The 26,245-nt window shown below is 41.5% G+C and overlaps 1 protein-coding gene across 1 annotated transcript in view; it reads left to right on the forward strand.

The window, feature by feature from the left end:
* The window catches only part of GRID2 (glutamate ionotropic receptor delta type subunit 2), a 561,587-nt gene that overhangs the window by 142,689 nt on the left and 392,653 nt on the right, over positions 1 to 26,245 (forward strand). The window lies entirely within an intron of this gene.

Genomic DNA, 26,245 nt, shown 5'->3' on the forward strand with positions numbered 1-26,245 from the left:
CCTGCCACCAACCTCAGTATCCGTTGCACTCCTTCGTGCGTGCGTCCTTTAGGTGACAAGAGCCGTTGCACTTCCGCAGCTCTTCCCTCACAGCGAAGGTCTCTTCCTGAGCATTTCGTGGAGCCTGTGGCTACTGAAGTTGGAGGCCGTGGCTGCTTTGCCTTGCTGTACGTTGCCTTAACATAGAGGGGATACCAGTCACTGGACTTGAAGCTTATTAGGAATGTCCTGGCCCAGGTCTAGTCAATGCTTAAGAAATTGTCTTGGGATCAGGCCTTTTCTCTAATGTACTCCATGCAGTTAGCCATCTCTGCATCAAAAACTGGCATAGCCGTATGTAAAATAAAACACATATTTCCCCCATGCTTGCCAGTTCTGCCTGACCGTATCTGTATATCCTGTGATGTCCATTATAAACAATATCTGCTCTTTTGCCAAATATTGATTAAATCTGTTAGCAGCGCAGAAATGGTCACAGAAGGGGAAATGTTACAGAACTTAAGTACCGGCAAGCCCAGGATCCATTACATGGGTGCTACGGGGCTCTGCATATACTTTTCCATGTCAGATTTTCTTCTGCTCTGAGACAAGTGAGTCTCCTTCAGTGGTTTTTGCATTGTTTTTTTTTTTTCGCACTTGCATCTTGCTTAGGGAAGTGTTTAGTAGTATGTGGGAGCCATGCTCAAATCAGAGCAAGAAACGTGGAAAGAACTGACTGCCTATATAAAGTATATTTATAATATACTTTAACTGCATCTGTGCTGCCACTCTGTTATTGCCGGGGGAAAGGGATCACTAAGGGATAGGCAGTTGTTCATCTAATTTTAAAGTAAAAGTGAAAATAATGGTCGATAGGCAATTTTAGTGTCCTTGGGTTTTCTAGCTCCTTTAATCATGTCACCTCCTGGACTGTTGTCCTAACTCAGCTAATAGTATTGTGTAGCATATGTGAAGAATCAAAATTGTCTGTCTACAAAAAAGATAATGCAGCCTTACGTTTCCATGAATAGTGTGAGCTGTGTTCAGCTTTGAAAATTGTCTCTGCAATGGCAGGGTTGTGTCAGAGAGACACAAGTCACATCTTGGAAGATGGTCTACAGGTTAGGAAAATTTCAGTGATTCCTTTTCAGGTGTGATATACCTGAAAATTAAGACTTTTTGGATCAAAGCTTGAAGCAAATATCTGCTGCTTAATGCAATATGTTTTGTTCCTTCTTGTTCCACCTTGAGGGCCATAGCTAGTATCTGTAAACAGGCTTAGATACAGTATTTTACTGTGTTTTGTAGCTAATAAGTTATTTCAATGAAGCACAATTATTAAAGCAGTTTGAGTAATAGAATCAACCAGATTGTTTCATGCCGGTATCACTAGTTATTCCCAGTGACAGTTTTTAAGCTCCCTACAAGAGGATGGGAGTAGAACTTGAGATTATGGTGAAAGAGGTGAGTAAATCTGCGCTCTGTCCCCTTCTCAAACCAAGGCCAGTCAATGAACACAGCAGCACTGAAACCTTTTGGACAAATGTCAGCAAATCAGGCTACAGGGTTTGTTCCGCCTGTAGTCTAAATGGATAATAACTCCCAAGTGCCTTGAAGCCAGACAGCTTTTCAATCCCCAATCTGAATTACTGCTGCAATTTTAACCTGGTTGCGTGAATAAATCATTCTAAAAAAATAAAAGTAAGAAGATATTGAACAGCTTAAGTATTTATGGTCCCTAGTTACATTGGTGCCGGACCCAGGGCAAGAAAACCAATTTCCAGGGGTGGCCTACTTCATACATCACTCGTCAAGTATGCTAAAGTGCTGATGGCTACGAACACCTAACCGTGCATGATTAGGCCGTGGTGGCAGCACACATTTTTCCCCTTCATGTTCCTTAGCTTGAAGTTTAGAGGACACATCACTCTTCTGCTTAGAAGATCAGAGGTCAAGAAGTTTCAATCTCATCCTTCTCACATCTGAACCTGCATTTCATTCTTCTGCTCAAAACACTATTTAGATGCATGACGATATGCTGTGGTGAGAGGCTTTGAAATACCTGTCTTTTTTGCCTGTCATATAACTAAATAACAATTATCAGCCAAGTATGAGAAACAACTAAACAAGGCCAGGTCATTGCAAACATGTCCCCCTTTGCTTGATGGATGTAGGTCAGGTAAGGACTATGGGGAAGGGACTCTGAAGGTTGTCCAGGTGTTGGCCTTACCTCGTAGAGATGTGACGGTGGCAGAGACAAGCAGGTTTGCAGGACATGAAGGCCCTAGAAGAATTGCAAGGCTGAGGCATGGCCCTGTGTTAGCCCCTAGGCTAGTGCTGTGGCACCGAATCTGCGTTGCAAGCCGACCCTCCAATATCATCCTCCCGGGGCTTGTGCTGCTGGAAAGCCACATCATTGGGTTTTAAGCAGATGAAGCAACCTCCCCAAAGACAAAAGTTTTGCCAAGGCTTAAGATGGAGTCTTTAATCATGATGATTGTTTATTGACTTGTAGGTAAGAATTTTTAAGTACCTTTTGCTGAGCTGAATACTAATACTGATTGATTGCTGTGGTTTGTTTGTCCTCTTTTGGCACCTAGGAAGGAAGCAGGGACAGTTTGATCACCAGCCAAGTCACCTAGAACAGGATTTTGGAGTTCTCTATTTCTAGTATTTCAGCTTGGCCGCTTTGTCATACTGCATCAGTTGACTTGTTAAAATATAATATTCCTTACCAGAAAGGATGAGAACAGAACATTCTTATACTTTCATTAAAATTGTGAAAAAGAGATATAAAATACCACTAAACCTGACAGCAGTCCTGTGCATTCTGCATTCATTTCCACTTGCACAAATTAACGATAAGAGAGTCTCGTAGTCTCCCCAAGAAGGTGGTTATTGGCTAAGAAGGTGCTTTGGGTTATCTCACCGTGTCCTGGGAGGTCTGAGACCTAAATTATGTATGTAACTTAAAAGTGAGATTTCCTGATGTAACTGCTTCCCGTTTCCCTGGACCTCCTGGTCACAACCCTCGTGGCTGCCTGGTGCCTTCAGCGAGCCCACTGAGCTCATCTAGAAGAGGGGTCAAAAATGCACCAAGTGCCATATCTCAGCGGAGCAAATAATGTTCATTAGCTGTTGGGCTTTTAGGAAACACATCTCCGCGTTAGCTTGAGAGTTACTAAGTTCTGGATGTGGCTGCAATATCATGAAACTTACCTTGACACGAGGAATCACGCACATTGATTCAGTTGGTACAAGGTCTGTATTTCCTGGAATAGAAAGTTAAAAGAGTGTTTCCTTATGTGTACATAGGGAAGATCTAAAATGCTGATGTGACTGTTGATTCTTAGAATTGCTTTGGACTTTCAGTCTTCTGACTTCAAAGAATTAACTGATCAGCCTCAGCGGGAATGGAGACATTTCCTATAGCTGTATGATAATGTACAATAGGATGTATTATAGAGTTTTTGCTCTCCTCTGAAGTATCTCTTAAAGGTCTGGTGAAGACAGGAGTTGTCATCATCTATCTAGTGCAGGCTCCTTTGTTCTCTGTTGCTTTGTAGTGATGGAGACAGGCAAAACAGAAGCAGCCTTTAATACAAGGACTTCTTTTTATGTCCAATAACATTTATAGCTCTGCATACTAAGAAAGAGTAAGCAAAGTGTCTTCCAGGATGCATGATAAATGCTAGCAGAAAAGAAGCAGTTGTCCAACGGCCTGGGAGGATGCTCTGTGGTCAAGCTCCCTGGCTCCTCTGCTCCCGCCTTACTGCTTGGGTTGACCAGTAGTGCCCAAGTCCTGTAGGGGTTTTACCAGACTCACTTAAGGAAAACATATTTGAATGCATTTTTTGTGTAATCGTAAAATATTCATTTGGGCACTTTTGTAATCCCCTTTTCTCTGCATGACAGGGACTCTTTTCCTGTCACGCATGCAGCTGGATTTTCCTTTTCTTTCCCCTTTACCCCCTGAAATTTTCATTACTGAAAATCTAATAAGCATATTGGTGCGTTATCGCTGCTCTCAGAGACCTAAAATTACATAATGCAGAACAAGATCATGCCACAAAAGTATGAATTCCATTTCAATACTTTACTAGATGTATAAAGAATATGAATTGTTTGAAATGTGATATCCTTTAGAAAAGGAGGGGCAAACATAATTTGTACCAAACACAAGATGAATCAAAATTCTAAAATACTTGAGCACTTGTAATTCAATAACCTCAGACTAAATGCAGATGAAGAGGAAGGAAGGAAATCTCAAAGATTTGGTCATTACTGCTCAAAACGGTTTTATTTTCAGTATTTCTCTATATAAAGCTGAGCAAACAAATACATAGCTATTAGAAGAGAGATATGGTGCTGAACCTCTTCGCATAAACTCTCTGCATCATATTTTCATTATTCACTAGTTTCAGCATGTGTCTTTGCTAGCATATTAGTATGTTTATAATGGCAGTAATGATGTGTGAAGAATGCAACTTTAAATTGCTATACTTAATTATAACTACTTTTCCCTCTCTGCTGTCCTTCAAAACTGTTTCCTTTTTACTTAATAGCCGGTGATCAAATGATTTAATGAAATGATGTGTGGAGGGTTTCTGTTGAAAGCAAAGTTAATGCTTGTGACAATTCAAGATATTTCAGTCTATTTCTTAGGAGAAATGTCTTGAAAGAGTCTCCAGGGCTTAATATAAACTTCTGCCTGTAATTCAAGTTCTAGATACTGCTTTTCAGCACGTTGACTCTTCATGCTTTGCCGTTTAAATCCTAGTGTTCAAATGATCTAAAGAAATTATCTGTGGAGGATCCGCAGTGGGCAAATGGAGTCTCTTTGGATAGACTTCATCTACCTTGAGATGGAACTATAAAATGTTACGTTAGTTGCTAGGTCTTAGTAAGTGCTGTCTTTATATTGTATAAAAACCTATGGACCTTTTTAGCACCTGAGTTATCTGCTGATATTCTGCATTAATATATTTCAAAGAAAAATGGGGCTGACATATTTTCTCCAAATCCTTTTTTTGATTTTCATCATCTCGAGTGCCACTGAAGTGGATAGAGAAATTTAAGATGGAAATGTGCTTTTTTTTCCTGCAGCCAAATGTTTCTTTTGCCTGTAGGGCACAAAGTGAAACCTACTGTCTCCTGCTCAGGTGATGTGTTACAACCATGTTCTGTTGCCATGATGTAATTTTATTATTTTAAGTTCTTCCAAGTTTTCAGGTAATGTTTGGGTTATACTAATTCTCTACTCCTCCAGTAAGATAAAAAACAATAGCAGTAGACACTGTTCTAATAAATAGTAAAATAAACACAGGGGGTGTTACTTGAAGCTAATATTACTGAGCCAAGAAACAAATCCATTTCTTGGTAATTCTCCAGACAGACGTGGGAGGAGGTTTGGGGAGGGAAGGAGAGGAGCGTAACATGGCAGGGGAATCGGGAACACTGGCTTAGAATTAAGTAGCCGAAATGGAAGAAAAATGGGTGTGTCTCCCCATGTCACGTTATGATAGAAATAAATTATGCGGAAGGCGAGGGATTTATGATGAAGTTACTGTAGCAAAGCACCCTGCTCCTGCATATACAAGCTTAGGAACTAGCAGCGTGCCCTTCTGCTAAGAGTTTCAGAGCAGAGATGGGGCAAAACAAGGAGCGTGAGATGCTGCCTGCATCCTTCCCGGTCAGGAGAGGGGCTGCCTTGTGGTGCCAGCACAGAGGAGGGCTGCACTGCCCTGCACTGTCAAGGAAAACCACCGCTAATGGAGGAATTAATAAAAATTAATTGGAGGAATGGAGGAATTAATAAAAATTAATTGCGTATCACTCTCTTAAATATCAGGTTGGTATCGGTTATTTTACCTGCTTCTCTGCTTAAGGTTAAATTCAACTAAAATGTCCTGTTTTCTTCTTCTCATTTTGACATAAAAATTTAAGTGCAGCAAAATGGTTGAAAGATTTGGGGAATTCAGAGACGGAGAAGACATATGAGGCTGCCTAAGTCTGTGTCTGTGCTGTGCCTCATTAACATTTACCCCTTCACTCAGTCTGCAGCATGTCTGTTAATTGAGCTCACAATCAGGATTGTGTTTATGAGAGCAAAAAAGAATTACATGTGACATGTTGCATTTTACAAGTTATACATCTTCTCAGCATAAAATCTGGCCTTTTCTCATTCAGTGACATATTCAGCATTCCCTCAACTTCAGTGTGATAGCCGCAGACTATGGCAAATTAAAAATGTGTTTTGCATATAATTCCATGCCACTGGCAAATCTGTATTAAGGGAGAATGAAAAACGGGTCTCGTGTTGTGTCTTTTGTAGAACAGCAATTTCTTTAAGTGCTTGTGTGGATTTTGTATTGCTTGTGGGTAAAGCCTGTGATGTGTGTGATTCCTTATGCTCTATTATGCTATTTATTTGCTATTTATTCATGTACCAGAAGATACTTGTGTAAATATTTGTGGATGGAGAAAGGAAAAGGAAAGGTAACAAATGCCATTGCTTGTATTCTTGTTGCTGAACTATTGTGCTTATTTCATGATATTTTTGCAATAGTGCATTTCGGGGGAGATCAAAATTGCCTCTGTTCACATCACTGCCACTACAACCCTGGAACAGTAACCTGCACAAAATATCGCCTAGTTTTACTGCATAGTCGACACTTTCTGAAGTAGAAAACTGAAAAATATAAATGAAAAAATCATGGCAACCTGCAGTGCATCTCTTGCTGATTCTTCTGCAAAGAACATGTACCTTGAAGAGCTGTAAATTAGACTGCAGAAGACGGTTTGGGTTGCAACTCAGGTTAAAATGTTTTTAATTATTAAAAGGTAAGCTGCTACAATCAAATGGGCATTGCCTCAGAGTAAAGGCACCAAAAAAGAACCTTCAGATGCAAAACACATGCTCATTTTTGCTTCCCTCGAGAATTTAGCTAAATGTAACAGTGTAAAACTGAACTTGCATGTACCTACTTTCCTGTGCCCCATTACTTTAGGCAAATCTGAATACTATATTTTTGGCTGCTATGGCGAGACTACAGAGGCAATCAAGTGAGTGTTTGTTTTTAGAGCTCAGTGATTAAAGCATCTGCTTTTTTGTGCATGTGACGTGCCATGCTGACATGGCTGACATGCCATGCTTAATTTTCAGTACTGTATTCCCATTTTATGGTGAAACACTTTGCTAGTGTTTTACTAGCGTTAACTAGGACTAGCATTTTTTTCCTTGGAGAACTCCTGTAAGTAGCTCACGTGTCCCTCCGTTTTCTGCTGAAAAGCGCATGGATCATTAGCACTCCAGGATAGAGCCGTAATGACCTTTGATTAATCTGTAATCCCCCTCTACTCCAATGTTCTTCGTTAATGGAATTTTCGATTAGATTATTATTTGAATTACAAGTCTTCTCATCTTTTTTTTTTTTTTTCCTCCTGTCTTTCTCTCCCTTGTAAAAGCTGAGCATGCCATGATGCTATCTTTTGGGTGCATTTAGGGCCAAAATGGCAGAAACCACAGAGGAGCAGTCCCATCTTGACATCTCCATCAGTCACCTGCAAGCATCTGTGCATTGCAGTTTTCATCTTGTCTCACAAACTAAACCCAGTGATGCTATTGCCCAGATGTTTTCTGTGGCACCTTTTCTACAGACTGATGCCTGCATTTTGTTCACTTCTAGACAGATATTTTTAACCGCCTAATAGACTGAAAGGCACCCGGGTGCGCAGTGGACTTCTGGAGTGGATATGGGGGTTATAACATGTAACCTACTGTTTCAGATGCTCAAGCTGCAAGTTAGCTAGTATCTCAGGTAGCTCCCCTTCCAGGACTGGCTATCCGGTCTTTACAGCCTGAGTCCTATTGAAAATTTTATTTCTGATTCCTGTTTACTCCCAATTTCCTTGGCTTTATTGAGGTAGAAGCTCCAAATGTGACCTGCTGTGTGTCCATCCCTTGAAGTTCTCGCAGTTCTGCGAAGAACTATCATGAGAGCTTCCACAACAGCTTTTAGAGGACTCTAGCATCCTTCGTTTTTGAAAGTTTTCAACTTTCAAAGTCCAACTACAAGCCTCCTAAGAGGCAGGGAACGGGCCAAAGATTCCTCCAAAACTGCCATGGATCTGCCTGGAGAATCAATGAGTTTGTGCAGCATTTAAATGGCACACTAATCTAAATTTTTGACCAATTATAAAATGGAACACTTGCCTCTATTGAAAAATACTTTCGCTGTTTAGCAATGAAAACTCAGCTGTGAATAATATTTACCAAATACAGGAAGGATAATGTTTTAGAATGAGCTTCTTGGAGTGTTAATAAAATTCTAGAGAACACCTTCCTGTAAGCATATTCCACCTGAATTTCTTAAAGTGTTTGATAAATTATAGCAGTTTTAAAATTATGTAAAATAAACCCATATTACAGCAGGAATTATGAGAGACATCAAGTGTTACCTGCAGGAAGGACCTAGGGAGTTCTACTTCACAATAAATCATCAAGGAGAGCAGCACTGAGCAGAATAGGCAGGTGTCTTGGCAGTGCCAGCTTACAATACCTAAGCCTGTTTTTAGCAAGCTGGCTTTCCAATGGGCATACAAAATATCCTGTGTAAATATAGCTACAGTTCCTACACGCAGGAGTCATGAATTCAGGATGCTCGCAACATGGGAGCTGAGGCATCTCTGGCAGAGAGGGATTCAGGCAGAAGTGCCACTTTGTGTGGGAGTAATAAAGCTTCTCGGTCTTCAGGAGAGCTCATGAGCTCATATTTATGTGTTTGGAAAAACAAAACAAAACCAAAAAAAAAAAAAAAAAAAAAAGGATTCTTCTTGGAGTCATAGAATTCGAGTAGGCCCAATCTTTTAGGTGGTTTTGCCTAGACCCTCTCTATAGCAAGGGTCTCCAGAAGACAAAGATGGCTTTTAAACCCCAAAGCAAATGTACTTTATGAAAAAGTGCAAAGATCAACTTGGAGTTTAGGCGTAAGAGTTTGAGAGATGGCCTCATTTTACCCTTTGTGTGTGAGTACTCTGTACTGTAAAAGAATGTAAAATATGATTTGTTCTTTTTTACTTATAAGGAAGACCTGTAATTCATAGTCCCAGCTGGATATAGTCAAATTTTGGGATAGGTGGTATGTGATGGTGTTTCTTTTTTTGTAGTTCTTAGACTGCAGAACAGTTTGCTGTTTGATACTGTGGAAGCTCATGCATTCAAATGTGACGTGCAAAAAATTTTAAGTGAAGATTAGGCCTTCCTTATTCTTGTTAGAATACAAGAGTATCCTCTCTTCCTTCTACTGCTTTTTGCCCATGTTCGTCTTGGCAGCAAAGCTGCTGTTCTGTATGACTAGATGTTTCCTGCACAGTCCTGAGCATATGATGATGCTTTGGAGCCGACTTCTGAGGGATCGAATATATTACCTTACAAAAAAGAACTGTACACAATCTAATGTAGTAAAATGAGAAAAAAAAATGTAGAGAGCTCCTTAAACAGAGCAACATGACTGTCCCATCCGCTCAGCTGCTGACAGTAGTAGGTGCAGATGTTTAGGAGAAAAATTGAAGCACTGGAACTAGCATCCAGCGGTACTTCCTGGGGCTTGTCCTCTTTCCAGCTCCCTACAGCTGTGTCTTGGTGTTTAACCTGCCCAGGCAGGCTGCAGTGAAATCTGTTTTTGAACCCCTGTCCCCTTGCACTGTGCCAATGAGCTGGCTGTGTAAAACAGAGAGCCTCCTTTTTGATAATGTACTTGATGGTTCTTCTCTCACCTGAGTTTATTTGCTATGAATTTCCAAGGCAGAAGAGCTGAGTATTGGATAGAAATACCAAGCCAGCTTCTCCTTACCTGAAATATCATCTGCAGAAAATAAATGAGGGTACTTTATAGTTATGTGAATGTACTTCATAGCTGCATAGAAAGCAAGAAGGGTCAGAAATTCCATAACCTTTTTTGGGATTCATTTGCAAATCTTATGGGCATACTTTGTACTTGAAAGTAACATGTCAGCATGTACAAATTTAGTATATCTGTTAAATATCCTGATGCTGCTCCAAAGACAAGCACATAGCGAGTGATAGTCCGAGATACAGACGTATTTTGGTTTTCATCTTTCTTGCTATGTGTGTTATGTGGAAAATACAGTTATGAGGCTAAATATTTTAGTGACGCTATAGATATCGCTGCTCATTTTCAGTTAATTAAATGCAATTCTAGGATGCTGTCTGGCTTTAAGAAAAGCATAGTTCATGAAAGTAATTTTCTTTCATGTGTCATGATAATCCTTAATTTAGTCTGCTGTAAGATTACATCCTTTGAACTTTCTACTGCAGGTTTATTTTGATCATTCAATCTCTGTTCAGTAGCAATGGAAGGGCCATTCATCTTCACTGTGTTTTATTAAAACAACTAAATAATGAAACTTCTTACATGGATGGCACTGGCAATTGGATCCAATAAGAAAAGCACAGAGAAGAACTAATGGCACAGGCTAGTAATATAATTGATTCTTTCCTCTGGACTTTTAATTAGAAATGTATAAGTTTTGGAGGTTAAATTTATTTCATGGAAATGAATCATCCTTCTGAAGTTACTTTCGTATGCTTTTTCATCTCCAAGGGGTTGTATCTCACCTGTATGCCATAGATTTGTCTAATTTTTCATAGTTTTTTTTTTTTCTGTGGTACTATATATAGAAGATTGTTGTGTGTTTTGTTTGCTTATGTTGTTTCTGATTTTATCCAAAGACAATATTGGACTGTTACAAGTGCAGACTAGTAGCTGTCAAGCCTCAGGCCGTATGGGCAAACTTTTTCCACTGGTTGTTTTGGTGTGGGTGATCGTTATGGTTAGGGCAGAAGCAGTGGGGTTGAGCATTTCTTCTGCAGAGATTCAGAGGACTCCGATTTGTAAGGCTTGTGTTTCTTACTAGTTTGCTCATGAGAAGTGATGTGACTTGCTCTTTGTTGTTTATAACACAGACACCTACAACCGTTTTACAACACCTGAAGACATAATCCAGTGTGATGATGGCAAATAGCTTATGGATTTCATTTTTAGCTGAAATAGGATGCTTTGGATTAGACCTTTGGACCAAAACTCATGGAGCTACCATGCATGGGCTGTGCTTTCTTTGGCAGGTGGCCTTCAGGTTGTGATGTTAGCTATTGATAGAGTGTTTCAGATGGCTCTTTGAATGAGTAGAGAAGTGTAAGGTGCTTGGAAAATAAGCAGGGGAAGTGAGGAACTCATCTTGCCCATCCAGCCTACGGACGTCATCCGAGAGAACAGAGATTTGCTGCAGATCTGCGTGGGCACCCATGGTGGGTAGGATCTGATTTTGCTTTATAGTAGAAATGCAGATGGTTGAATCTTCATTTTGTAAGGAAGTAGGGTGGAAATTCCAGACTGCTTCTCTGAACATCAACCATGGAAACTGTAATAACAGATATAATGAGCCTCTTATGTCCCTACTTGTCTGAGGACAGAGCAGCAAAACAAACTTCAGTAGAAAAGCTTCAGGGAACTGCTTTTAATCTGCATTCTCTTAAGAAGCAAGTTTTGTTTGAGGGAGTTTAATAACATCTGGATAGCAACAAATCTGTATGATAATTTTGTGAATTATGCTATTCACTTGTTCCTGAATTCCTACAGGATTTCTCTTCTCACCTTCAAAACCAACTGGAACAGGATAGTGCTAGAGAGATATTAATATGAGATGCTTTACCAAGTATGTTTTTCTTCTAAGGTGAAGAGGAAGGAAAAGAGAGGGAAACAGAAATTCCCTGATGGTTCTATGGCTTCAGGATTGTGCTTAATCCAATTAACAGTGAATAATTAGCAAAAAGGACATAAAAGCAGGAGTAGCTGCAGTCCAGCACTACTGATATGCCCATAGAGCTAGAAAAATGGAGCTGGTGAACACCAAGGATTCTGATACAAATGTTCATACTTTCTTAGTAGTCATTTTATCTTTTTTTCTGGCTTTATAATGGATTGGACTAGATCTTGTCTTCCAGAGTATAGAAGCACACTTGAAGTGGTGGTATTTCCTTCTGTTAAATGTCTTTTGATTTTATTTTTGGCTTGTTGGAAGGAATTGTCACAAATTAAAATGAAGCCCTCCCTTCTCACACCCCCACCCTTTCTGTGTATTATTTTCTTTTCCTCTGCTTTTTTTTAGAAATTGGAGTGTTATAAGGGTATGTTTTTCAAATACCTTTCTGCATTTTACTTTCTAATTACATGACAAAGAGTGAGTTATTAATACTCTAATAAACTATCTGACTGAGTTAGCTGGAGGGAATTCCATTTTTGCTTAACTTCCAACATTTATCAAACCCTAAACTGCTAAAAATTAAATTGTGCCCTTAGAGATATCACTTCTCTAGCAGTGTTGTGCTGAAGCTGACACCAACATCCAGGGGTTATATTCGGTATTGCTTGATTGGCATAAGTAAAAATCAAACTAAAAATTACATCACATTTCTAAAACATGAGATTTTATCTTTGGTTATAGGCATTGCTTTCACCTCTCATTACAAATTAAAACTGCAGCGAGATGCATCGGTATTCCTTACAAATGATACCTAATATTATCAGCTGTCAGGTCTAACAGATATCAAAGACAATTCTTGGCCCATGTTGCCTTGACAACACATCTTGGTTTTGGCCTTCTTTGTCAATTCGAATCCTTGAGCTCATAGAATTTAATTAAGCTTCTTTTTTTTGTGAATAGGACTCATTGAGACATGTCACAGAATTTGAAATGTATTCAAATAAAACAATTAAGAAGTCGATGCTATAACAATTTGTCTACATTATCTACCGAAAACGGGGTACATCTTGCCGCCTTACGGCCTGCTAGGCCGCGAGGCCTCCGTGCGCGCGCCTGTCACTGGTCAAGGCGTGTTTGTCACGGCAGTTCCTCTCCCAGGCCCCCGGTATCTTTTCTGGGGATCCAGCGTTATTCCAGGGTCGTCGTTACGGTCTATCCAGAGACCTCCCTTCCAGGAGCTGCCGCTGGGCCGTGCCCTGTGGAGAGTGCCAGGCTTCATGGCCGTGTCGCTAATGCTGCGGAGCTGATGTCAGTCCGTGATGAGGTGCTTCAGTGGTTCATTGCCCTCGGTGTTAAAAATACCCTCTGTATTTTTAGCCTGAATTAATCTTACTTCACATTTTGGCTGTTCATTTGTGATTCTTCCATTATCAAATCTTTCTGCTTCATGTACTACTTAAGGACTGTAATCAAGTCACTCCTTCATTTTCCTTTGGATGAGTGAAATAGATTGCAGCTCTCTTTATGCCCTCTCTTTCCCAGTGCTTTGGTCTTTGGGCCTAAGGTGCCTTTGGAATCTTCTCGAGTTCCCCAAGCTCAAACGGCCCGGCAGGACCCAGCAGTTCAGCAGCATTTTGATTCCGTGGTAAATTCAGAGGTGTTTGGGACTCTGCTGATCCTACTCAGTGTTTTCTTTGCTACGGCCCTCCAAGCTCGGCATTTCACTCGTAGCGCTGCAACGAGTTGCTCACGTTCATGCGGCTCGGTGCCGTGACCTGGGAATTTTCTTCTTCAGAGCCAGCTTCCTGGGAGAGTCCACACTGAGCACATTGCGTCTGTGCTGCTGGTTCCCAGGAACGTGAAATCCCGGTTTTTGACATGGAAAGCTAAGATGAAACAAATGGGAAAAGCAGATGGTTTACATCATAGCCATCATAACAAAAGTAAACCACATCCAGATTTTATACAAGAAGAGTAAAAAGATCACACTTGGGTTTTTGTTTTGACTCGTATCTGTAGACATTATTTTCCTCTGATTTACTTGAAATTCTGGCTTTACTGTCAGTCACAGTCACTATCCATTTATTGGTCTGTTGCTCAGTAAAAGGGTAGGAAAAGTGACAAATCATCAATCAAGCTGGGATATAAGTGATGTTTTTATATCAAGCTGGGGTATAAGAGATGTTTTTATATCATTTTGTTTTAAAAATAGATAAGTATTGAACGACAAAACAAATGACATGTCTACACAGCATCTTGGTTATTGCTGCTTTCAGGCAGTTTCCTTTTCAGTGGAAATTCAGACCTTTGCCTCTCCAGTGCAACTCATCCTGCTTGGGCTCACCGTCTCTTGTAGCACAGAGCTCTGTCTGCTGCTGCATTCGTGCCTCTGTATTATTTACTGCAGTAAATACATGGTGTAGTTTGTGCTAGTGTTTCTGGTGAACCTTTTCAATTTTAATTTCCCAATTTTCATGGATATACATTGCCGGTGTAAGTTTTATCGCTCAGGGATTTGGCAGTGTGTTTTTCAGTTTTATTGAAAGAGCAAATGGAGAGCAACCTTGGTGATGGATGATTGGATTATAACACTTTGAAATGAGCTTGCACATTCATTTCTGGCTTTAAGGGGCTAAAATACTGAAAGATGGTGGCGGTAGGAGAAAGATGATATGTTTATTAAACATGTTTGAAGAAATATGCTGTATTATTCAAGTAGCTCCAACAGCATGAAGGTTTCTCCAAATGTTTTGATTGGGAAGGAGATAGATTTGGTTTTTCCCCCTCTTATGCTGGCGGTGATTTGTGGGCTTCTTTAGTTGTTCTTGGTAGCCCCAGAAGTCCCCAATTAAAAAGCAACGCTCATTCTCTGTACTGTATTTAGCACATGTAAGAATCACTGTCTTTGCTTATGAATAGGCAATTTAATCTTAGTGCTGTTAAAAGCAAAATGTAGTATGACTAAAATTAGCAGGAGGAATCGCAAAGCACAACAAAATAAGACCATGATTTAAGATAGCATCTTAGTTTTCAAAGATGTCAGAAATAAACTCTGCACATTTTCTACAAGTGCCACTCACTTTGGCCATCGATGGTTTCTTAACTAATAGCTGTTATGAATCATAGGCAAGAATTAATCCTGGAGAGATGTTTTATTGAGAAGAAGGTGGAGTGCAGTGCATGGAAGAGCAAGGTTCCCAAAAGAAAAAAAAAAAAAAGTGTATTACAAGGATGCTTTAGATAAATATGATTTTTGGTCTCAGTCTGCATTTTTTACAGATTTCTCCAGATAAATGTGGGCTACAGGGGTGAGACAGACATCTGCCACTGTAAACTCCATGTCAGCGTACAAAAAGCTGCCCTTGGCACAGCAGTGTGTGGGGATTTGGCAGGAGCGGGGCAGCTTGGTGCATTAAGTGTTATGTTTAAAGCTTGATATTTTGGCCTCCTGCAATTTTCAAAGCAAATATTTGCTTAAACTATATCAATTGTTCTGAACTAAAAACCTTTGTGTTTATACTTGAGAGAACGTAGCCACCTGCAGAATTGGAGGTAAGGGTCAAGCGGAGCTGCTGGAGAGGTAGCCAGCCCTCTCTAGTGCAGGTTTTGATAAGTTTTCTTCTGAGAATTCCTTGGCCAGTGAATTAAAGCATAATTGGGAGGAGAGACGCGGGACATGCATGAGTCTTGGTTTCTTAGAAACTGGCCTAAAATCGTGTGTTGTTTTTTGTTTTTGTGTCCATAGTCTTGAATGCTTCTCCTGGGTACACTGAGGAAGCGCTCTGTCTGTCACAAACTGTCCCCAACATCCTGTTGGGGAATTGGGACTGTTGGTAGGCTGGCTATCCTGATGGGAGCTAACAAGGAACTGACAGCCCCATCCTAGGAAAACACTAGGAGCAGTCAGAATCGCAGGCTCCGGATTAGTGACTGATATTTCTGCACCAGGCTCTGCATCTTCCTTTTCATCGTGTGCAAATCAAGTTGTGAATATTCATACGTGCACAACCCAGCTGAGCACCCTATGAAAATGAGCAGCCAGTAAAATGCACCAAACGGAGGCCAGGAGGCAGGCTCCAACTGCCACTGTGTGATAAGGGAGCTGAATACATCTAGGTTTAGGTTTGTAAGGAAATGCAGTGTCGTGGATACACACAGGCTACCAGCAAACTGCCTGGACACAGGGTTGTACACCCGAGGGCTCCTAGCTTGGCCATCAACCTCAGAAAGAGATCTGAGTCCATGTATAACTGCATAAGCCATGTAGCAGCTTGTAAGATCTTCAGGGATTCAAGTACAGGCCAATGAAAAATAAAACTGTACAGCAGTAACAAGATTTTCTTCACTGGCCGTTCACCTTCTACATAAAGCAGTTAATATCCTCTTAGCATTAAGGCTGTTAGGGCACAGAGCCTTGCTTTTCAGTTGCTTTATATGTATTTATTAATTGCATTATGAAAGTTAAATAATGGAAGTGTAAATACCCTGTTTATCTACAGTTAGGTAAACAGGATATCGTTCTTGTAATGAAACAGCAAGTATTTAATTTTGACACCCCCACTAGGCAACTTGGCAAACAATCCCAAGGTCTCGTTGTGCCATGCGCCGACTTCCCAAGTTATTCTGTGCTGTGTTGTGGGGCACCTCCTAACATAAACTCCACGCAAATGATCTGAGAACTAAACTCCTTGCCTAGAAAGCAGTCTCTATCAGAAAACCTGGACATGGGTGGGGGGTTTGTTCTCTTCGTTTGACAGTAGATCCGATTTCCCTTTATGATTTATCTGTCAAGTTCCTACAATATATTGTTCAAATAGTGTGTGTCCTGATGATAGGAGAAATCATCATTTTTTATTTTTATTTATTTATTTTTTAAGCAGGGGAGCAATAACTTGCCCAAGTCTCGGGTGTATATGAAGCTAAGTTTGGAATAACGAGTTTCAGAAGCAGAGAGGGCACAGATCTTTGCTGCTGTTCATGAGCCCTCCCAGAACCAATGGTGAATGTCCCGGCCTGTTGCTTGATTATTTTGTTGAAATGTTCTGCGTACTGTATGCTGCCAACACAGTATAATTTAGAAATTTGCCATTTAAATCTACATATCTTACTGTGATATTAAGTGTATTTAAACCCCATAAAATGCCTTCTAATTTATTTTTCATTTAGTCCATTTAATAAAATAGCAATAATGTTCTTTCAAGTGAAGGTTATAGAAGGAAAATTGCTCCTACTTTTAAAATATACTCCTCAATTTGCTGTACCGTTTATTGCACTGCAGAAGTCATTTACCCTCTGGAACATTCACTTAGAATAAAATTATTGCTTAATTTCTTTAAAAAACACTAGAGATTGGTCATGTTCTTCATAACTTTAAATGAAATTGTGGACATTGTTAATGCTTCACTGGTATACCTAGTGCTAAATTCTAAACTTAATTTATGCTGATCGGTATTGGTTTTGATTTTGTTCTCTGGAAGACTTGTCATCTCATGCAGTCATTGGGGAGACATTAAAGAATGACAAAAATATTGTAGTGATAATGCTGAGATATCTTAAACTGTTTTATGATCCACTGTTGTTGCTCTCAGGTTTATTCCTGTCAGCAAAGAAACCAGTTCTGAAATAATCAGTATTGACTTTGTGGCTGTATGGAGGATGCACGGTTGGGCCCTGAGGGTTGCTGGAAGGATCTACATTTATGCCATATCCACATACTTAAAAGGCACCTAGGAAGAAGTTTCATCTGAAAATGAGAAGTCTCGCCTCTTTGGTGCTCAAACTAGGTTTAAGCCTCTTCAGTTTGCTCAAAATCCAAGCACTATTTTTCCTTTAGGGGGAAACCTGCTGCTCTCCCCCTTGCCTCCCCATGCGCAACCTCTCGTTCAGTCCCTGTTGTTCTCCAAGGTTGTGGAATCCACGGTTCCAATCGGAAAAGCTGCTGTGTAACCAGGACACTTCGACAATTTCTGTGGTTTTCATATAAAGTACTCTCAATTCACAAGTAACAATATGTCTTTCCTAAACTGCCTGCCCTACGCGGTACCCGTGGGAGCTGTGAATCAGGCTGTGCTGCACCGTTAACGATGCTGCTGCGCTTAGGTGATATCTTTCACGGTGTAACTGCCCTCCGCGCGCAGCCCTGCGGTCTCTGTCGGCGCGAGCGGCGGTGGCTGCCGGGAGCTGCCGCCCTGGCACGGAGGTGTCCGCGTGGGAATCGCGGCTCTGCCTCCCGCACCGCCCCGCAGGCTCCTCCCGGGGCAGGCGTCCTGCCCCACGCCGGGGTTGTAGGGATGAAAAACTCCCCGCCTACCAATACTTTCCTGTATCATTTCAGATGAGGGGTAAACTGACGTGAGGGAACATAAAATAAACCCGTTTTGGGCCGCTAGTTCAGGTTTAAGATTGGTTTCTTTTTTCCTTCTGTGAGTGTCTAAGATTTAAAGTAGACTACATGCAAATAATTAGGGTCATGAAAGGAGGTTTATTCCTTCCCCGATATTAACGGCCAGGGATGATGATGATGCTCGTTTGTGTTATTTTACTCATGAAAATGGATAACCTAAAGTGTATTTCACTGTTCTTTCAGCAGATATCTTACAAACTTTGGTCTGCTCTATGGATATCGTTTCTTGGTCTTGCATCTAAATCCTTCACCTGTTACCTGGGTGGCGCCTAAATATCTTTTCTCTATACACTGTCCTGTCTGAGCTTAGAGCAAATGTGAGTTAGATGATGTAGATAACCAGCCTAATAGTGGCAATCACAGTGGCCTTAAAAGAAATAATCATGTTGAAGTAGGAAGCTGTAAGAAATCACTTGTTGCCACTGCCATAAAGACTACTTTTTTTTTTTTTTTTTTTTTCCCTCCCGTTCTTTTCTACATGTCCAGCTATGAAACTGTGATTATTGGGTAGGTGAAGAAGGGTGGGCAGCAAGTAGCAGTCAAATGTTTCCTACTGAGAACAGTTTTGCGTAAAGCTGGTTAAACAAATAGATGAAATTACCCTGTTGTGAAACGCTATTGTTAGGGACAAATGCTACATATGGAATAGTCAAATGCTGGATCATTCACGTACCGAAAATTGGAAAGCATAATAACCAGTAGCAGAAGTTTGCGCGTATAGGAAATAAGAGGCTCTAGGCTCACAAGGTTTACCTGTTCTTGACCTTAAAACTTGGTGATGAATATTGGAAATGCAATCCTTTCCTTCCTGCGTTCAGCCTGATGAAAGATGTTAAAGCAATCCCCTTTATTTTTCTTTTAAAAAGCCCCCTGTGATTTTCAAATTGTTCCTGGAGAGCTAAACATGTCCTTGAAGTCGCAGCTTCAGCAGCAGCAAGCGAGAAGACACCTTTGACAACGTCTTGCAGTGGTGATGAAAAACAGGAGGATCCTCTTTCTGTGTGTGGGAGGGCAATGGAGACGTGTTGGAGCAAGTGTATCTATAATTACCCTGATGGCAAGATAAGGGTTCAAGTCTTTAGAATATCTTGTGTTTATGTATTTTGTGACTAAGGAACAAAACCACATAAAAAGTAGTTACGGAATGGCAGCGTGGCTCATGCTCTCATTACTTGAGAACACATCATTTTAAAAATCCCTTCCAATTTCAAAATTAATGTTATTGCCTTTTGGCAACGCTTGCCACAGTTTGTTCTGTTGTTCCTAAATTATTCATGAACTTTTCATAATGCCTTTCACTCTGTTTGCGGTGCCGTTGCGAGCTCTGCAAATAGACTCAGATTTAATTTAATGAGTTTCCTATATGTAAGGAACAGTGTGGGTGTGTGTTTACAGATGCACAAAATTGTGTGGGTTGGAAAGCATGATGATTCGTTCTTGTGGGGTATGAAAATGAGTGTTTAATTCCTAAGCTCTTAATGTTCTTTACTAGGCAACTGTGAGCACTTGTGGCAGAACCCGCACGAACCCCCCGAGTGGGGCTTTCTTATCCACGCCACGGGAGGGAGGGAGACGTTGTCTGCAGAGCAGGCAGGCTGGGCTGGCACTTGCCCCTTCCCCTTGCAAACACGTCGAGCGCATCCTCAGCATCTCCCCGTGTATCCCGACGTGCCGGGCGACTGCGCGACCTCTCTGCACGCCTTCCCCACGGGAGAGTTTTGGGAAGCTGACGTTTGCTTTACCCAAATGAAATGCATCGCGAGAAGCGTCGTCTTTTTTTCCCCCCTTAGTGTTTTGTATAAATGAGGCATAATTAGTTGCAAAGTGTAAGAAAAACAGTCTGTGGGATATCCCACTTGTTTAATTTACTCAGCTCTTAAAATCTGTTATCTAAACTGCCTCAGGTCTCCTCGTTTTTATGAGGTATCTATAATTGTTTGCCTGGCAAATTATATTTATGATGTTTTCTTCTCAAGCTTACTCAGATTACTGGAATTAAGGTAGGCTTTTCCTGGGGAGCTGAGCGGGGCCGTTCTTCTGGAGATTGCCATCCCTGGGACTAGCTCCGTATCTCCCCATACGGGAGGGATTGATGCCCTTGAGCCTTTGCCAGGCATGATAAGGAGGCTGCAGCTTGCCCCCTTGCAGCTCGAGAAGGGCTTAGCTGGAAAGTAGGGTGGTGTTGAGGAAAGCACGAGAGCGGTGAAACTGGCTTAGGCTGTGCGTGGGTAAGGAGCATTTTGCATCTCCCCTATATAGAAGTGTCCCAGAATGAAAGCTCCTAAGAAAGCCTTCCTGGCATTGCTCCAGTTAGCGGGAGGGCAGATATTAGTAACATCTTTTCCATGAAAATGTTTTGGGGAGGAATGACTTAATGTAGGAATAATAGCGTTGATTCTGTCCTTGCGTCTTTGTAAATGGTGGTGAAGGCCTCCCAAAATGTAGAATTTTGCCCGGGTACTGGTTGCATTTTCCAAGTGGCTAAAGCAGAGCTCCTCATCTCATGCCCACTAAGGTGCAGGGCCTCCTTCCTGGTGCCTGTGTGCTGCAGCTTCGCTTTGCTGCTGCCTGGGCCCTATCCTTGATTTTGCTCTCGAGTTTTGATTACCTGTGGTGCCCTGGCATCTGTTTCTGCAGATTTTCTTCTTACATGGGAGCACTAAAACACTGCTTTTGTTAGCCATGCACAAAGCGAAAAGTCATGACATTTCATATCCCAGTAATGCAATATTCTGTGTTCCGGCCTTGGCAGGTGCCATGTTTTCTGGTTCACATCCATTGAGAACTGCTGCGAAAATGTTTTTCTCACCCTGTGACTTGGAGTGTTTTACCTGCGCTTCTCTTTTCTGTATCGTGTCAGCCTAAAATGCCTGTTCTGGCTGTTAATGATGAAGACCTTTCCCAGCCTCCCCATAGTGCGTTTGGTATCAAACTGCTGGTGGGTGTTTTGGCCGGCCAGGGAGGTGCAGGGACCGCACCATCCTCGTGCTAAGAGGTGCCCGCGTCCTCCTTGTAGCACCTGCAGCAGCAGCGCACAGACCGTGGCTGCTCTCCTCCCCTGGGCCCGCTCCCCTTCATGTACCTTCTCTTCTGGAGAAATCTCATCGAGGGGCTGGGCGGCCGGTGCCTGTCCTGCTCACTGATACATCTCCCTGTTTCCGTGTGCTCCTCGGCTTCTCTCCATGAGCTTTCTCTTACACTTGGGCCATCAAGTCTGCAGGGCAGAGACTGTCTTTTTCCCTCAATGGCTGAATTTTCTATGTGTAGAAATGAACAGGGAAAAGTTTTTTTTTTTTTTTTTTTTTTTTTTTTTTTTTTTAAAAAAAAAAACCCTCTCAGGTAAATTTCTGAAATATGAGATGAACTGAAGGAAATGAATCCTGAGCATAAATAAAAAATGAAGAAAAGTTGCAAAATTTAGAAAATCACACACATTTTTGCTTTGAACTGTGAACATCTGTATGAAATTGCTAGCTGTATGGTGAATATAGCAGAAGAGACGCTGACTTGTATTGACAACTTGTTTGATGGCACACTTGTGAAATATTTGCTTAAAGCTCAGTGTCCTGGCTAATCCCATAAAATGTTTTCCTTGTGATAATATCTGATTAGACTGGAAGAAAATGAGGTACAAATCAGGCCAAGTAAATTTGCCTTCAAAATGTAAATGAGAAAGCAGCTGACCCTTTCCGTAGGGTCTTGGAGCCCTAGGAGCCTGCATCTGATGATCCAATTCTCCTCCGATTGTGTTTACTGAGGAACATAATCATAAAGCAAATATTTTTTTGCAGCAGACAAATCCAATGTGAAGTAAATACTATCTCAATGTGCTTCTAAAGTAAACTATTGCATTGTCTTAATGATTTATCTTCACATTTTTTATACCAGTGAAATAGTTTCAGTTATTAAAGTGATGGTTCTACCATGCCTGCAGTGCGCTTATTAGTGCTTATTACTATCAGGTTGCATTTATACTTCAGTCCTGGTTTTAGCAGTAGATGATATAAAAATCCAGCTGTGGTTTTTTGTTCTCATTGTGGTAAACAGTTGTGCTGTTGCAATTATAACCAAGTAGAGCACTTAGGCTTTTCTCCCATACATTTTTCCCATGCATTTACTAAAGAAAGCTGCCATTTGAAATACAGCTCACAAAAACATTGGAGAACTATTCTTCCCAATATGTTATGCAAATTCTTAACAGTTTTCATGTCCATCCCTTCATTCTACTAGAGTGCTAATGATAACAGTTTAAAAACAACCTTAATTAGTAGGATTTACTTGCGCTAATTGGTGGCGGTTGCTGTTTAATGAGAGCAAGGCTGAGCTCAAGGAGTGCGGTGCGGAGGCGGGCAGCCCTTTCCTCCCTCGGGAACGGTGCTGAGACTTCAGGTGACAGCAGCGTGGACCTCCTGAAACCCTCCTCCAGGTCAGCGGGCATCCCGAGAGCGGATACTGCCGCGGGACCGGCATCACCTCGTTCCTTCCTCCTTCCATCTTCCTGGAAATGCTGCTCTGAGGGATCTTCAGGCCCACACGGGCTATTACAGCAGCAAAGCTGAATCTTAGATCTGAGGCTAAAGACACAGTTTGCACTGTGTGCACAGGGACGCAGCAGTTGGAGGGTGCAGGTTTGTGCACAAAGCTCACTCTCTTGCTTTGAAACTTAGTTTTCTAAATGCTGCAGTATTTAATGGCTAATGGGAAGCAGTGAGTTGGGAAATCCTCAGGATACAGGTAAGGGACATAAGGCAAATAGCATCCAGACCTCCTAGAAATGTTCAGATGGCAGAAATGAGGTTTTCATTCAAATCCCCAGTACGTATAATCCGTACTTTACAGGAAGCAGTGTATATCTTTGTTGTTTTCCTTTTAAATGGCAAGAAGGAAAATAAACAGTGATAGCTCAGGCCCTTGTCTGATAAAGGCATGATATAATTCTAACCCTTGATATTGCTTGTTACCTAGTTCTGTTTTTTAAAAATGCAGATACGTTGGTTATTGCTCCAAACTCCTTAAGTCACAAACAGCCCTTCACCTGTGGGATGCATTTAGCAGATTTGTCGTCAAGTTGTGTGTGTGTGTGTTTTTTTTTTTTTTTTTTTTTTTTTGGCCCAGTAGGCATCTGTAGAGAATTAAACATCTAGATAATTTCATTCCCTTTTTAAATCTTTTTTTTTTTAATATATTACTTAATATTTATTTTCTTGCTATTCAAGAGGGTGGTTCATTGCCACTGCAAAGTAACATCCTTACAGTTGCAAATCTTTTTTTTTTTCTCTCCTGTGCTTTTAGAGATTTGGCAGTAGTTTGAGAGAGCCGCATAATTTTTAAAAATCACAGTGCATTGCGAAGCCTGACCCAAATTTTCCAGACAGTGAAAAGTTTGAGTGGAATCAGTTTGAAGGAGAGACAGGGTGGTTTTGGAAGAATGGGTATTGATGGAAAGAGCAAAAATGTATGAGGTTCAGTAAAGAAGATGAAAATTTGTGGACTTTGTTGTTTAAAAGAGAACTCTTATACTGACAGCTCCTTGATTCCCCACAACCTTCCCTGCTCTTTCTGTTCTTTCTTTTCTTTTCTCTTCCACATGTATCTTAAAACCCAGTTTGCATGAGAATCCTGTCTAGATTTTCATCCTTGCTTCCTTTTTTCTTTCCACTCTTTTCTTCTCCCTGTCTGATTGAAAAATGTTGAGGGGGGGATAGCAAAGGAAGACATAAAGTAGGAAGCATAAATGAACCTTGATATAAATGTACTTTGAGGAGATGTAAGTGTAAGGAAAACTTTTGGCTTTATTTGTTACTTAACAATGAAGATTTCTAAGGTGTTAAATGTCTAAATTTCCTTCCAGGCCTGAAGATTTCCTCGTACGATCAGTTAACCTCCCATTCTCATCATCTCCTAACTTCAGCTTTTGCTGCAGCTGGCAGAAAGCAGCTTTCAGAACAAGCTTCTGCCCTGCCCCATCTTTTTGCAGTGTCCCTGGCATCTAAGTTGGGGATTTGTGGAAAAGGGACAACGTGTTATTCTTAGGAAAGAACAGCTAGTCCTGTCATAGAAATCTTGCTGCTCATATTACCTGAGAAGCCAAATAGTGTGGTGTTTACAGGTGGAATTAGATTCCCTGTACAAGGACTTCATTTTATTTCCATGCGTAATGGATGTCAGCTTCCATTTAATTAGAAACCAGACCGACAGAGCTCCGAGCTCTGGTTATAATATGTTAATGACATAAAATGATCTGGACCTAAATCATTTTAGAGATGGCATTTTCTGAAGTGCTGTAAACTCTGCTAGCATTGAGTAATAAAAATATAAATCAGGCAGGAGTTCTGCCTTCTGCATGAATTTGCATGCCGCAAGTCCTCTGTTTTGATAGACAATAGCTAATGGGTCGGAAAATATCTCAAAAGACTTTTAAATCTTGACAGCAATTTGATCTACGTTGCACTGATGCTTTGCCATGATTTTCAATGAAATAAAATTAGGCCGTGTCATTAACAACATATTCAAATTGAAGACAAATGCGTGCTTTTTGGTGGCTTGCTAATTTTGATTTGGGAAGAAACAGTTTAGCTATTGCATGTCAAGCTTTTGGGACGCGTGCGTGGCTTTGGCGTGTCGCGCTGTCTTCAGTTGTTGCTCTCTCGAAACGCGGTGTTGCCAAACACCAGCACATGCGGCTTGCAGAAAAGATGAAGCTTAATGAAATCCAACTGTGTAATGTGTGTTACGAGCTGAAATTTGGTTTTAGCTGTCGGTTGGGTGTGTTTTGCACCTTCTTTGAACGGAGGAAGCGGGAGATGCCTCTTGCTGACCCTGGGGGCTCTAGGCCCGGCTCCTGCGGCCTGGTTTCCGTCGCCCACGACGCCTCATGGCCGCCGGCGCAGCGGGGCCATTGGAGCAGGACGCTGCCAGCGCCTTCCCAGGAAGCAGGAGAGCCACGCCGGGCCCCGCGGCTCCAGGCAGGATGCAGGTATCCACTGCTTGGAAAAGGGAGGAGCACAGAGGCTGGAGCCGGTGCAGCCCTTGGCTCTCTAACCCTGGCTGCCCTGAGCCGCGGTGCGAGCGTCGTGCCTGTCGCAGCAGCAGAAGGGCGAGCAGGGAGCAGCGCCAAGCGCCTCTGCTTGCTGCTGCTGTCATCAGGCGGCTCTGCAGAGCCCGTGTCAGGGGCCCTCGTGATTAATATGGGGCGGGAGGTAGGCGCCTGGAGACTGATGCTGGCAAAGTGCTGTGAAACGCTGGGTACGGCCGTCTCCGCGTGGCGCTTGCTCCTTCTCTGGCACCGCTTGCCTGTCACGTTTTTACATTGCCCATCGCAGTGATGCACTGGTAAAGCAGCAGAACCTCTTCCTTTCGGATCAGAAAGAGCTTCAACGTGTGCACGCAGATTATGCCGTGGGAAGAGGTAGGCTCAACGACAGAAACAGTTGAACATGGCAAATGCTTTTTCTTCCATTGGGAACTGGCACTTGAGGAAACAGCTGTATGCACCGCACAACTCAAAGATAGATCTCCCTGTGCCCTGGGAGGCTCATGTATCAGACAAGCCAAATAGTGTTTTCTAGGATAAGATGGGTGTTTATCAGCAGAAATGAAGGCTGTGACTTCTTTTCCTTTTAAATCACTGCTGAAATTCTACATCATATCAATTTTAATAGCTGGAATTGAGTGAAGACTCAATACTGAAGTGAATAGCTAGTGGGCTGAGCTGCATGCAGAATATGGGAATGTTATGTTTCAAATCAGTCTTATTTGAAAAAGTAGAAAACATGTATAAAAATCACATAAATGCCCTTTCTTGAGCCAAAGAAATGCACAAGATAGACTGTTTATAGATAGACTATCTGATTGTTTATAGATAGTCTAACGACTGTTTCTATAGTAGGCTGCATGCCGTTTCCAGAACTCTGCATCCAAAAGCTTGTATTGTCCCTAAATATGTGTTCTTTTGTCTTTATGTTTGTCCCCTCCTCTGCCCTCCAGGCTAAAAGGGCTTTGTGACCTATGTGAACTGGGCATGGGTCTTGTTACGTGTCCAGCTGAGTTTAGAGATCCTTTCCGGTTCAATTTCTTTTT

Source organism: Tinamus guttatus, unplaced genomic scaffold (assembly GCF_059628265.1).
Source record: "Tinamus guttatus ecotype Peru unplaced genomic scaffold, ASM5962826v1 Tinamus_guttatus_pri_ptg000028l, whole genome shotgun sequence".
NCBI lineage: Eukaryota > Metazoa > Chordata > Aves > Tinamiformes > Tinamidae > Tinamus > Tinamus guttatus.